General features: G+C 38.1%; 3 long non-coding RNA genes across 7 annotated transcripts; 1 reads left to right on the top strand and 2 right to left on the bottom strand.

Annotated features, from left to right (window-relative positions):
* Positions 1-6,017: 6,017 nt before the first annotated feature.
* LOC123719079 lies at positions 6,018-8,324 on the bottom strand. 4 transcript variants are annotated; one of them, XR_006755142.1, is made up of 6 exons: positions 8,255-8,324; positions 7,868-8,102; positions 7,559-7,697; positions 6,920-7,234; positions 6,367-6,549; positions 6,018-6,283 (listed from the first exon to the last, which is right to left on the bottom strand). It is a non-coding gene; the product is annotated as an uncharacterized LOC123719079 (long non-coding RNA). The 4 variants fall into 4 exon arrangements; XR_006755143.1 differs by having other exon boundaries at positions 6,920-7,247; positions 8,212-8,309; XR_006755141.1 differs by having other exon boundaries at positions 8,212-8,308.
* Positions 8,325-8,552: 228 nt separating this feature from the next.
* LOC123719080 lies at positions 8,553-11,539 on the top strand. 2 transcript variants are annotated; one of them, XR_006755146.1, is made up of 4 exons: positions 8,553-8,851; positions 9,163-9,299; positions 9,427-9,573; positions 11,435-11,539. It is a non-coding gene; the product is annotated as an uncharacterized LOC123719080 (long non-coding RNA). The 2 variants fall into 2 exon arrangements; XR_006755145.1 differs by having other exon boundaries at positions 9,427-9,599.
* A 406-nt stretch (positions 11,540-11,945) lies between these two features.
* Positions 11,946-13,415, bottom strand: LOC123719081. The gene is made up of 3 exons (XR_006755147.1): positions 12,688-13,415; positions 12,233-12,607; positions 11,946-12,005 (listed from the first exon to the last, which is right to left on the bottom strand). It is a non-coding gene; the product is annotated as an uncharacterized LOC123719081 (long non-coding RNA).
* Positions 13,416-13,686: the final 271 nt, after the last annotated feature.

Here is a 13,686-nt window from a genome sequence, read left to right as displayed (position 1 = left end):
CATAGCCAGACGCAGGCACTCTCTTCTACATACAGTTATTCGTTTCATAACGATTAACTAAATCATGGGAGTTACACTCCGAGAGCATAGCCAGACGCAGGCACTCTCTTCTACATACAGTTATTCGTTTCATAACGATTAACTAAATCATGGGAGTTACACTCCGAGAGCATAGCCAGACGCAGGCACTCTCTTCAACATACAGTTATTCGTTTCATAACGATTAACTAAATCATGGGAGTTACACTCCGAGAGCATAGCCAGACGCAGGCACTCTCTTCAACATACAGTTATTCGTTTCATAACGATTAACTAAATCATGGGAGTTACACTCCGAGAGCATAGCCAGACGCAGGCACTCTCTTCAACATACAGTTATTCGTTTCATAACGATTAACTAAATCATGGGAGTTACACTCCGAGAGCATAGCCAGACGCAGGCACTCTCTTCAACATACAGTTATTCGTTTCATAACGATTAACTAAATCATGGGAGTTACACTCCGAGAGCATAGCCAGACGCAGGCACTCTCTTCAACATACAGTTATTCGTTTCATAACGATTAACTAAATCATGGGAGTTACACTCCGAGAGCATAGCCAGACGCAGGCACTCTCTTCTACATACAGTTATTCGTTTCATAACGATTAACTAAATCATGGGAGTTACACTCCGAGAGCATAGCCAGACGCAGGCACTCTCTTCAACATACAGTTATTCGTTTCATAACGATTAACTAAATCATGGGAGTTACACTCCGAGAGCATAGCCAGACGCAGGCACTCTCTTCAACATACAGTTATTCGTTTCATAACGATTAACTAAATCATGGGAGTTACACTCCGAGAGCATAGCCAGACGCAGGCACTCTCTTCTACATACAGTTATTCGTTTCATAACGATTAACTAAATCATGGGAGTTACACTCCGAGAGCATAGCCAGACGCAGGCACTCTCTTCTACATACAGTTATTCGTTTCATAACGATTAACGAAATCATGGGAGTTACACTCCGAGAGCATAGCCAGACGCAGGCACTCTCTTCAACATACAGTTATTCGTTTCATAACCATTAACTAAATCATGGGAGTTACACTCCGAGAGCATAGCCAGACGCAGGCACTCTCTTCAACATACAGTTATTCGTTTCATAACGATTAACTAAATCATGGGAGTTACACTCCGAGAGCATAGCCAGACGCAGGCACTCTCTTCTACATACAGTTATTCGTTTCATAACGATTAACGAAATCATGGGAGTTACACTCCGAGAGCATAGCCAGACGCAGGCACTCTCTTCAACATACAGTTATTCGTTTCATAACGATTAACTAAATCATGGGAGTTACACTCCGAGAGCATAGCCAGACGCACGCACTCTCTTCTACATACAGTTATTCGTTTCATAACGATTAACTAAATCATGGGAGTTACACTCCGAGAGCATAGCCAGACGCAGGCACTCTCTTCTACATACAGTTATTCGTTTCATAACGATTAACTAAATCATGGGAGTTACACTCCGAGAGCATAGCCAGACGCAGGCACTCTCTTCTACATACAGTTATTCGTTTCATAACGATTAACTAAATCATGGGAGTTACACTCCGAGAGCATAGCCAGACGCAGGCACTCTCTTCAACATACAGTTATTCGTTTCATAACGATTAACTAAATCATGGGAGTTACACTCCGAGAGCATAGCCAGACGCAGGCACTCTCTTCAACATACAGTTATTCGTTTCATAACGATTAACTAAATCATGGGAGTTACACTCCGAGAGCATAGCCAGACGCAGGCACTCTCTTCTACATACAGTTATTCGTTTCATAACGATTAACTAAATGATGGGAGTTACACTCCGAGAGCATAGCCAGACGCAGGCACTCTCTTCTACATACAGTTATTCGTTTCATAACGATTAACTAAATCATGGGAGTTACACTCCGAGAGCATAGCCAGACGCAGGCACTCTCTTCTACATACAGTTATTCGTTTCATAACGATTAACTAAATCATGGGAGTTACACTCCGAGAGCATAGCCAGACGCAGGCACTCTCTTCTACATACAGTTATTCGTTTCATAACGATTAACTAAATCATGGGAGTTACACTCCGAGAGCATAGCCAGACGCAGGCACTCTCTTCTACATACAGTTATTCGTTTCATAACGATTAACTAAATCATGGGAGTTACACTCCGAGAGCATAGCCAGACGCACGCACTCTCTTCTACATACAGTTATTCGTTTCATAACGATTAACTAAATCATGGGAGTTACACTCCGAGAGCATAGCCAGACGCAGGCACTCTCTTCTACATACAGTTATTCGTTTCATAACGATTAACTAAATCATGGGAGTTACACTCCGAGAGCATAGCCAGACGCAGGCACTCTCTTCAACATACAGTTATTCGTTTCATAACGATTAACTAAATCATGGGAGTTACACTCCGAGAGCATAGCCAGACGCAGGCACTCTCTTCTACATACAGTTATTCGTTTCATAACGATTAACTAAATCATGGGAGTTACACTCCGAGAGCATAGCCAGACGCACGCACTCTCTTCTACATACAGTTATTCGTTTCATAACGATTAACTAAATCATGGGAGTTACACTCCGAGAGCATAGCCAGACGCAGGCACTCTCTTCTACATACAGTTATTCGTTTCATAACGATTAACTAAATCATGGGAGTTACACTCCGAGAGCATAGCCAGACGCAGGCACTCTCTTCAACATACAGTTATTCGTTTCATAACGATTAACTAAATCATGGGAGTTACACTCCGAGAGCATAGCCAGACGCAGGCACTCTCTTCAACATACAGTTATTCGTTTCATAACGATTAACTAAATCATGGGAGTTACACTCCGAGAGCATAGCCAGACGCAGGCACTCTCTTCTACATACAGTTATTCGTTTCATAACGATTAACTAAATCATGGGAGTTACACTCCGAGAGCATAGCCAGACGCAGGCACTCTCTTCTACATACAGTTATTCGTTTCATAACGATTAACGAAATCATGGGAGTTACACTCCGAGAGCATAGCCAGACGCAGGCACTCTCTTCAACATACAGTTATTCGTTTCATAACGATTAACTAAATCATGGGAGTTACACTCCGAGAGCATAGCCAGACGCAGGCACTCTCTTCAACATACAGTTATTCGTTTCATAACGATTAACTAAATCATGGGAGTTACACTCCGAGAGCATAGCCAGACGCAGGCACTCTCTTCTACATACAGTTATTCGTTTCATAACGATTAACGAAATCATGGGAGTTACACTCCGAGAGCATAGCCAGACGCAGGCACTCTCTTCAACATACAGTTATTCGTTTCATAACGATTAACTAAATCATGGGAGTTACACTCCGAGAGCATAGCCAGACGCAGGCACTCTCTTCAACATACAGTTATTCGTTTCATAACGATTAACTAAATCATGGGAGTTACACTCCGAGAGCATAGCCAGACGCAGGCACTCTCTTCTACATACAGTTATTCGTTTCATAACGATTAACTAAATCATGGGAGTTACACTCCGAGAGCATAGCCAGACGCACGCACTCTCTTCTACATACAGTTATTCGTTTCATAACGATTAACTAAATCATGGGAGTTACACTCCGAGAGCATAGCCAGACGCAGGCACTCTCTTCTACATACAGTTATTCGTTTCATAACGATTAACGAAATCATGGGAGTTACACTCCGAGAGCATAGCCAGACGCAGGCACTCTCTTCAACATACAGTTATTCGTTTCATAACGATTAACTAAATCATGGGAGTTACACTCCGAGAGCATAGCCAGACGCAGGCACTCTCTTCAACATACAGTTATTCGTTTCATAACGATTAACTAAATCATGGGAGTTACACTCCGAGAGCATAGCCAGACGCAGGCACTCTCTTCTACATACAGTTATTCGTTTCATAACGATTAACTAAATGATGGGAGTTACACTCCGAGAGCATAGCCAGACGCAGGCACTCTCTTCTACATACAGTTATTCGTTTCATAACGATTAACTAAATCATGGGAGTTACACTCCGAGAGCATAGCCAGACGCAGGCACTCTCTTCTACATACAGTTATTCGTTTCATAACGATTAACTAAATCATGGGAGTTACACTCCGAGAGCATAGCCAGACGCAGGCACTCTCTTCTACATACAGTTATTCGTTTCATAACGATTAACTAAATCATGGGAGTTACACTCCGAGAGCATAGCCAGACGCAGGCACTCTCTTCTACATACAGTTATTCGTTTCATAACGATTAACTAAATCATGGGAGTTACACTCCGAGAGCATAGCCAGACGCAGGCACTCTCTTCTACATACAGTTATTCGTTTCATAACGATTAACTAAATCATGGGAGTTACACTCCGAGACCATAGCCAGACGCAGGCACTCTCTTCAACATACAGTTATTCGTTTCATAACGATTAACTAAATCATGGGAGTTACACTCCGAGAGCATAGCCAGACGCAGGCACTCTCTTCAACATACAGTTATTCGTTTCATAACGATTAACTAAATCATGGGAGTTACACTCCGAGAGCATAGCCAGACGCAGGCACTCTCTTCTACATACAGTTATTCGTTTCATAACGATTAACTAAATCATGGGAGTTACACTCCGAGAGCATAGCCAGACGCAGGCACTCTCTTCTACATACAGTTATTCGTTTCATAACGATTAACTAAATCATGGGAGTTACACTCCGAGAGCATAGCCAGACGCAGGCACTCTCTTCTTCATACAGTTATTCGTTTCATAACGATTAACTAAATCATGGGAGTTACACTCCGAGAGCATAGCCAGACGCAGGCACTCTCTTCAACATACAGTTATTCGTTTCATAACGATTAACTAAATCATGGGAGTTACACTCCGAGAGCATAGCCAGACGCAGGCACTCTCTTCTACATACAGTTATTCGTTTCATAACGATTAACTAAATGATGGGAGTTACACTCCGAGAGCATAGCCAGACGCAGGCACTCTCTTCTACATACAGTTATTCGTTTCATAACGATTAACTAAATCATGGGAGTTACACTCCGAGAGCATAGCCAGACGCAGGCACTCTCTTCTACATACAGTTATTCGTTTCATAACGATTAACTAAATCATGGGAGTTACACTCCGAGAGCATAGCCAGACGCAGGCACTCTCTTCTACATACAGTTATTCGTTTCATAACGATTAACTAAATCATGGGAGTTACACTCCGAGAGCATAGCCAGACGCAGGCACTCTCTTCTTCATACAGTTATTCGTTTCATAACGATTAACTAAATCATGGGAGTTACACTCCGAGAGCATAGCCAGACGCAGGCACTCTCTTCAACATACAGTTATTCGTTTCATAACGATTAACTAAATCATGGGAGTTACACTCCGAGAGCATAGCCAGACGCAGGCACTCTCTTCTACATACAGTTATTCGTTTCATAACGATTAACTAAATCATGGGAGTTACACTCCGAGAGCATAGCCAGACGCAGGCACTCTCTTCTACATACAGTTATTCGTTTCATAACGATTAACTAAATCATGGGAGTTACACTCCGAGAGCATAGCCAGACGCAGGCACTCTCTTCTTCATACAGTTATTCGTTTCATAACGATTAACTAAATCATGGGAGTTACACTCCGAGAGCATAGCCAGACGCAGGCACTCTCTTCAACATACAGTTATTCGTTTCATAACGATTAACTAAATCATGGGAGTTACACTCCGAGAGCATAGCCAGACGCAGGCACTCTCTTCTACATACAGTTATTCGTTTCATAACGATTAACTAAATGATGGGAGTTACACTCCGAGAGCATAGCCAGACGCAGGCACTCTCTTCTACATACAGTTATTCGTTTCATAACGATTAACTTAATCATGGGAGTTACACCCCGAGAGCATAGCCAGACGTAGGCGTAGCTGAGTCGGCGATGCCACTTAATTTCCCTGGTAGGTTGGAGGTTCCACCTGGCTGTTACAGGGATATTCAGTTGCGCAGCTAGGTTTAGTGTCTTCGAAGAATAATAATTTCAGCGTATTAAAAACGCTGCTACTAATTGCCTAAGCTAGTTTTTAATTGGACCGACGTGGGGTTTGGATCACATCCACAATTACAGATGTCAAGTATTATTATAATAAGTGTTTATACCTCTTTCCTGTCGGTCGAATCTCCGTTCAGTCGAAAAGCTTGTCCAGCGACAGTTGTTCCAGGGGCGTCTTGTCATCATTCATCTGAATTGAATTTGAATTTTCTGCCTGTTTGTTTGTTCGGGAACCGTTGCTGAAGTACTTTTCAATAAAATTTTGAAACTTACTTTGGCAAATATTCCAACTGCAACCGAATGGCTTAAAATTTGATCTGCTAGGCGCTCTTTGATTTTCTGTTTGCCATTCTGTACTGGTTGTAAGTGGTGCTGGGTTAAAGCTGGAGCAAACACGGTTGGGATTCTCGCGATCTTTATTATAAAACTCCTCTATGTGGCTCCACTTTACTGTACCTGCAATGGAAGGTTATGATCTTATTCTCAAAACAATTAATGCATTATTTTAACCAATCACAGGTCAAGCGGCAATAAGAAAATAAATATGGTACAGCAGAGGTACATCAATTATTAGTTTGGATGGTCATGGTTCAATGGATAAATAAGTCATAAAAAAGTTTTAATATCTTTCCGCTGTTCAATTAATTAAATTATTATACCAACCTATGTTTAGTTTTCTGTTTATTTGTATATCTAGTGTAAATTGGAAATACCGTTTAAAAAAAAATTAAATCTTTAAACATGCACTCAAGCAAACAAGCCAATGTAAATTTGTAAAAATTAATATTCAACCACATTTTGTATAATATTCTAAAGAAGTGGTTACCTCCTCGACAAGAGCTGCTGACTTGTCTGCTGTGTCACAATCTCCTGAGAAGTAAAATGCTATTGGCTGTTTCCAGCATTTTCAAACACCGATAACCATGAAAGTTCGACTATGGTTTGCTATCACAGTAGTACGGCCTTAGCATTGAGTTTTACGTTATATGTCAGATTTTTTCTTATTGACATTTCATCAAAAGCCATTTTACATAAATTATCATTGACATCTTGGTCTTTTGTGATTTCTTTTACTGTCTGTATTACTGGGCTGTTGATTCCACATACCATTGGAATTTTGTTCAATAATGCCTTGAGAGAGCTGACAAAATAACCTAGTATTGTCTTTGGTTAACATAGCTTTTACACATTGAAAGAAACCAATTTTTTATACCGGATTAAAACTATTTGTATTATTATAAACTTATAATTATGTATAATAATCCAGTTAAAAAAATATTTTCTTTCAAAATAACCACTTTATCATCCAGTGTCCATCTCATTCCAGTTAATTTTCTTATAAAGTTTTTCAGTTGGCTTTGTAATAGTAAAGAAAATGAATTATTTTATGTGCTTTTTAATATTTCATTGCTAGGTTCGTTTGATGTTAGTACACTTAATATAGATCTTTTGGAGTTTTTATCACCTTGAAACTTTTTTCAGAGCCTCACTATTTCAGATAGATTTTTTCTGCATCTCTTAGACAGCGTTTGCTTTTGAGGTGTAAGTTCACTGAACTTTTTCACGTCCAAGTCCTACAAAATACCTTTGCTAGTTGATGGTTCCTGGAAAATATACAAAAATAATTGAATAAAAAATTCGAAAAAGATAACAAATCCAATAAGTGGATGGAGAAAATGTGTGTCAGAAATGTACTTCCTACCTCTATGTAAAAAAGCATGACTATAAAAATTTGTCTATTTGACTTAGGTAGAATATGAATGTAAATACTCACTTGGATGTCATAACTTGCTCTATATGGACTACAATGTTTGTTTTTTAATTGGTCTATATCCTCCTGTATTCGCTCTTAATCTAACTTGTTAAGTCTTTTCCTATCGCTGCTGGTAAATGAAGATTCATTCAAATGATTTTCACATAGTATCCTATGCTGGGCATTCAATGTTTTTAATGATTCAATGGATGTCCAATCACCATTAGGAAAACAAAATTTAGCCCAAACTTTAACACTAAAAATAAAGTTTTCATTAGACATAGTTAATAGTGAAGCTGTTTTGGATAATCTTTCCAATATGGACCGTCGATTTAAATGCCCATTTTTTTGTAGATAGTACTCACTAAAAGAAAGAGTTTTGCAAAGATTGAGGTTGCGCAAACTTACGGTTCATGAGATACATTTATTAAAACTTTTCACACAAATTGGTAAGTAACACGCAATTACAAAATATATTTGACAAATAATTGATGTCAAACGTCAATCACTTAGTGTAGGGTTCCGAAAATTTTCAAAGTATCGATACTACTCTGGTATCGACATTAAACTTTCTAATATGGATCATCGGTTTAAATGCCCATATTTGTTTTGTAGATAGTACAAAAGTTATTGAAAATATCGATACTACTCGGGTATCGATACTTTTTGGTGATCACTAAATTTGTTTTTAGGCCATTCATTTTGTTTAATGGCGTCCAGTCATCGTTTGTCACCCTTGCAGTAGAAATCGTTTTACGTACTCCTATAAACTTACAACGTTTGACTACCATGGCGTCTCCGAAGCCCATTGTTTGAAGAGTTAAGTGAAGTGCAAGTGTTGGACTTAAATTAGCCGCTTGTCACGGCCTCCTCTTCTGCGCCGATCCTTGACGAACCGGTTGCTGGTCCTAGTGGGCTGACTAGTCCTGGCGAGGAATTTGCTGCGATGCCCAGACTTACTAGGTCATCTGGCAGAAGGCTTAATCCTTACTCGGATGAGTTAAAGTAAGTTTTGAAAAAGTTGGATTGCATAAGGTCTGTTGTGGATTTTAAAATGAAATTTATAGCTGAAAATTTTTTTTTCATTGTTTGTAACTTTCTGTATTGTCTAATTCTGTATTATCCTGTACTTTTTTAATATCAAAAAAGTACCCAAAACCGAATCAGAGCACCCCACTATCCACATGGTCTTGTCTGCCCTACCCCTAGAGTATATATAAAAGCTCCGAAGTAGCCGTCAACCCCCTCCCCGCCCCTCTAAAACCTCAAATATCGACGGTCCATATTGGAAAGATTAACCGATCTACTTACTTCAGAGGCCCATTCTCGGACGGAAGAGGGAACCTATGCAAGGATAAGGAAGAATCTTCTTTTGATGGTATACCGCATTTTGAGTATTTTCCCTACCATGTTTTGGCAAAGTACAACACAAAATCGTCAATATGACTTACCTGTAAGTGAAGTTTTATTATACATTGAGCTTTGAGACTTTAATACTACCCTAAGTTTTCATTTGATTGAAATTGTAACTACACGTGTGTAAATCCAGTTGTAATGTAGCATTTACCTTACTATTCCAGATGTATCCTCGAACGAAGGCGTACATAACCAAAAGCGTCGCGTAACAGGTAACGCACGGCCGCCGCCCTAACGACCACTTGTCACTGGATGAGACAATGAACTGCTGCAGGTATCGGGAGAAGATCCATCAAAGTCTAATACTCCAGGTGAAGACATACAGTTTGATCTTGCAGTAAGCTTACACTTTACAACTTTTATCTAAGTATTCTTATCAATGCACCCAATTTGAACCCAGAGGAAAAGACCGCAATCTCAAACAGGATTAATATAGGACGCAGGTTTCAAATGAAACCAAATGCTACAGCTACTTCTTGTTTAGCAGAGGCCACTCACAGTGTTCTTGTCTGCGGAAACAAGAAATATGTACCTATTAAAATTACTTATGGATGCGGATTCCAATGTGACACACAATACCAAGACTCAGTCACTCGACACAACTTTATTCTATATAGCCTTAAAAGATCTAAAAGAACAACTTCAAGGAACATAGGTATACAAGTACCTATTCAGTAAGCGATTAGTTGACTACAAGCTCGCATCAAAATCAGAAAAGGACAAAGAAGGTCAAAAAGAATTTAATCATAGGCAAAAGGGGAATCCAGGATGAAGGAGCTTGCTCACAGCCTACTATAGGCAGTCGCGTCCAGCGCCGCGCGCGCCACCTCGCGCTCACTGGTAGTTTATCAAAGAATGTTATTCACTTATTACTTGTGATACAACTCTATTATCGTGGATAAAAGGTTATAAAATACCTTTTTCTTGGTCAGCGATGTTCCTAAAAGTAAACTATATTCAGAGACTGAACAAAGCAAATTCGAACAATCTATAAATTACAACAAAAACACTCCCGCACAAGGCGTTAACCGACAGATAACCGTTTGGCACCGTTAGGTGGCTATCTGAGGGCCGCAGGTAAACCCGCGTTCATAAATTGAAGCGAAGCGACCAATGAGAGGGCAGCAGGCAGCAAGCAGCAAGGCAGCGGTCGGACAGCGCGTGCGCACTGGCAAGCGGCGATGACTCACAAGGAGCGAGCGAGATGGCACTACAGCACTGATGACTCACACGGAGAGAGCACTGGAGCAGACGTCCGCACGGGTCGGCGGTCGGAAGCGAAGTCGGCCCCTGCGCATGTGTCACAACCTCTTTTATAATCACAACTCCCTCCTCCGACTCGACCATCCCACTTCGGGAAAATGGTCGAGTCAATTCGTAACAACTCGTAAACAACCGAACGAGTCAAATGAGTAACTATTGCACATGCGCACTTGTAGCAAGATTCTTAAGAATATGTTTCATAAAAATGTTTAGAATTTAGAATAATTAAATTAATATTAGAAGCTAACACAAGAAATATTAAGTTTATGTCCTCCAGCTACACTGAATGTTTACAAAATATTCAGGACGCTAGAACACTTCTTGAAGCTAAAGGATTTATTGTAAATACTGAAAAGAGTAATGAAATTCTTGTAAATTCTTGGGTATATAATAAAATGTAGAACTTAAATCTGTTAATATGATAATAATAAACAAATTTTTCAAAATATCGCACAATTAGATGGCTTACGTGCCTACCTCTGCCTGTCCAGCAGCAGAATATGGCTGGTTTTACACGAAGGGTCTAGAGAGTAAATATTTTAACCATCGATAGTTTTACCGGACTTACAATGGTATCGTGCGTCAGACCAACCTATAAATTAAATTAAATCGGTTGACTTTTGTTAAGAAATGTATAGTGATTCAATTCAATTTCCTCATCTTACTAAAATTACTAAAGAACATTGGCGATGGGGCGAAGGCTTACACGGTTTCCTGGTCAATTTATTTAATGGCTTTCCATCGTTTGCTATCATATTTAAAACATTAGGAAAAATTATTAACGGCAATGAGTTTGGCATCATATTTGTTTTCCTGTGGACTACTCGAACGTGGTGACCGCTTTTCAGAAGGCTCTTAGTTTCGGGAACCATAATTTTCTAACCTAATGAAACTTATCTCTCATTCCAGCAACCGAGAAGAGTGCCTTTGTCATCAGTGTCATCTATAATATAAAAAATGAATCGCAGAATGTGTAGGTAAGCGCATAACTATACAAAGCCTGAACCAATTGTACCAGTTCTGTTTTTTTAATGTTCGTTGAAGTTGAAGTTGATGGTTTTAACATTTTCATTGGTTTACATTTATAACATTTGTTTATAACATTGGATTACATATTAGTAATATATAAGAGTATAATGAAATAAATTTTATATTATGTTATGTTTTATTTATTTTTCCTAATATTTCATTACATTACATGGTTATGATAAATAATAATTTAATTTTATAGGTAGATTAACGACATAACTTATTAAAATTTTAACTAACTTTCTTCTAAGAAAAATAAGTACTAGTATTTTATATGTACAAAAGGACATTTAAATACAACATGTTTGTTTCTGCTAGAATTAAGAAGAATATATTAATTTTCCAAAATAATAAATAAAGCTTGTTCTTTCAGTTACGTCTTGATTTCCTTCATTAACTTCTTGACTTGAAACTGTATCAAGTGTTGGAACTAAAACTTCTGCCGGTATATCTACAAATTATAATCCTTACAAATATTTTGCATAACAGCTGTGGCAATAACAATAGCTTGAACTTAAGCTAGTAATAAATACAATGTTAAAGCGACATTTCCATACTCCAAATTTTCCGAAAAAGACAAATATTTTAACCTTACATCATGTTTCATTTGGGTCACATATCTTGCAACTTTTTGACATAGTATAATTATTAATACTCTAAATTATACTATATATTTACCTCTCTATAGTATTCCTATTCTTAATGTGTACTTCATCATATCTCTGGTCAGTCAGAGAAATGGTGTTAATGAATAAGGTATATTTGAGTAAGCACTATTAACAACCATCCAGTGATTTCTCAGTAGACCTGTACGATATTAAGCTATAAACAAATATACCTGTTAATTTAGTTGGCACATTTATCAAGTTCTACCTTCTTATCAATAAATTTGAATTAACTTGTAGAACTGAGTTTACAAAAGTTGTTGCATCATGAGCGGCACCAGGCCATGGGGAACAACATTAATATATTTTATTTCTGCATCACACACAGCTTGTACATTTAAAGAGAAATATCCTTTTCAATTACGATATTATTCACCAATTACGTCACCTAAAGAAAATAATGCTGCTTAAAATTATTACAACTTCATACTATAATGTATAATGTTAAATAATATATAAATTACTTACATGATGATTGAATTCGTAAATGTGGCATAACAAAAAACCACAAATAAAATATTTAAATTTTTTTGGTTCAACAGTTTATGTGCATGATAAGTTATATAAGACAAAATTCGATGTTAAGTCATGGAAAGGTATTCTTGTGGGATACGAACCAAACGGTTATAAAGTTTGGAATCCTAAATGCGAAAAATTTATTACTGTCAGAGATGTCATAGTAGATGAGACAAATTACTTCAATCCAGGCCTGCGTTGCGACCTGAAGAGAATATAGTAAATTCTCATGATAATGTTAACATTGACAACATTTCAAAGTCAATAAAGTCTCAAAAAACTGACAGATATAAATCAGATACCTGTAAATCTGATGATTATGAAGTTCCTCAGAAAATTCGCAAAACTAACCATGACATCGTCGAATTTGAACAACCAAATGCACATTCTGATGATCTTTCAGTGGTCGTAAATAATGAGGACACAACCAGTTGTATTGAAACCACGTAGGAGTGATAGGCTTAAAGTCGTCCCCCTATTTCTTATAAATAATGCTAGTTCAATTTTGTGTAAAATACCAAATTCGTTTCAAGAGATTAAAACACGAGACGATAGAGTTCATTGGGAAGGTGCAATTAAATTCTCTATTTTTAAATAAAACATGGACTTTAGTACCACGGCCAGATAACAAAAATATTATAGATTGCAAATGGATGTTTAATATAAAAAATGATGAATTCGGAAAGCCTTTACGCTATAAAGCTCGACTCGTTGCTAGGGCTTTTAGCCAGGAATATCTCATAGACTATAATGAGACTTTTGCACCTGTTGCAAGAATAGCTAGTTTTAGATTTATTATTGCTTTTGCTAATCAATATAATTTACTTGTACATCACATGGACGTAAAAACTGCATTTCTAAATGGGGTACTACAGGAAGAAATATATATGAAAGTTCCAGAAAAAAGTTCCAGTCTTGCAAAAATGGTTATGTGTGTAAATTAAATAAAGC

The sequence above is a fragment of the Pieris brassicae genome, assembly GCF_905147105.1.
Source record: "Pieris brassicae chromosome W unlocalized genomic scaffold, ilPieBrab1.1 SUPER_W_unloc_8, whole genome shotgun sequence".
Taxonomy (NCBI): Eukaryota; Metazoa; Arthropoda; class Insecta; order Lepidoptera; family Pieridae; genus Pieris; species Pieris brassicae.
The sequence above is the reverse complement of the archived record's forward strand: the minus strand, read 5'-3'. Positions and strand labels throughout refer to the sequence as shown.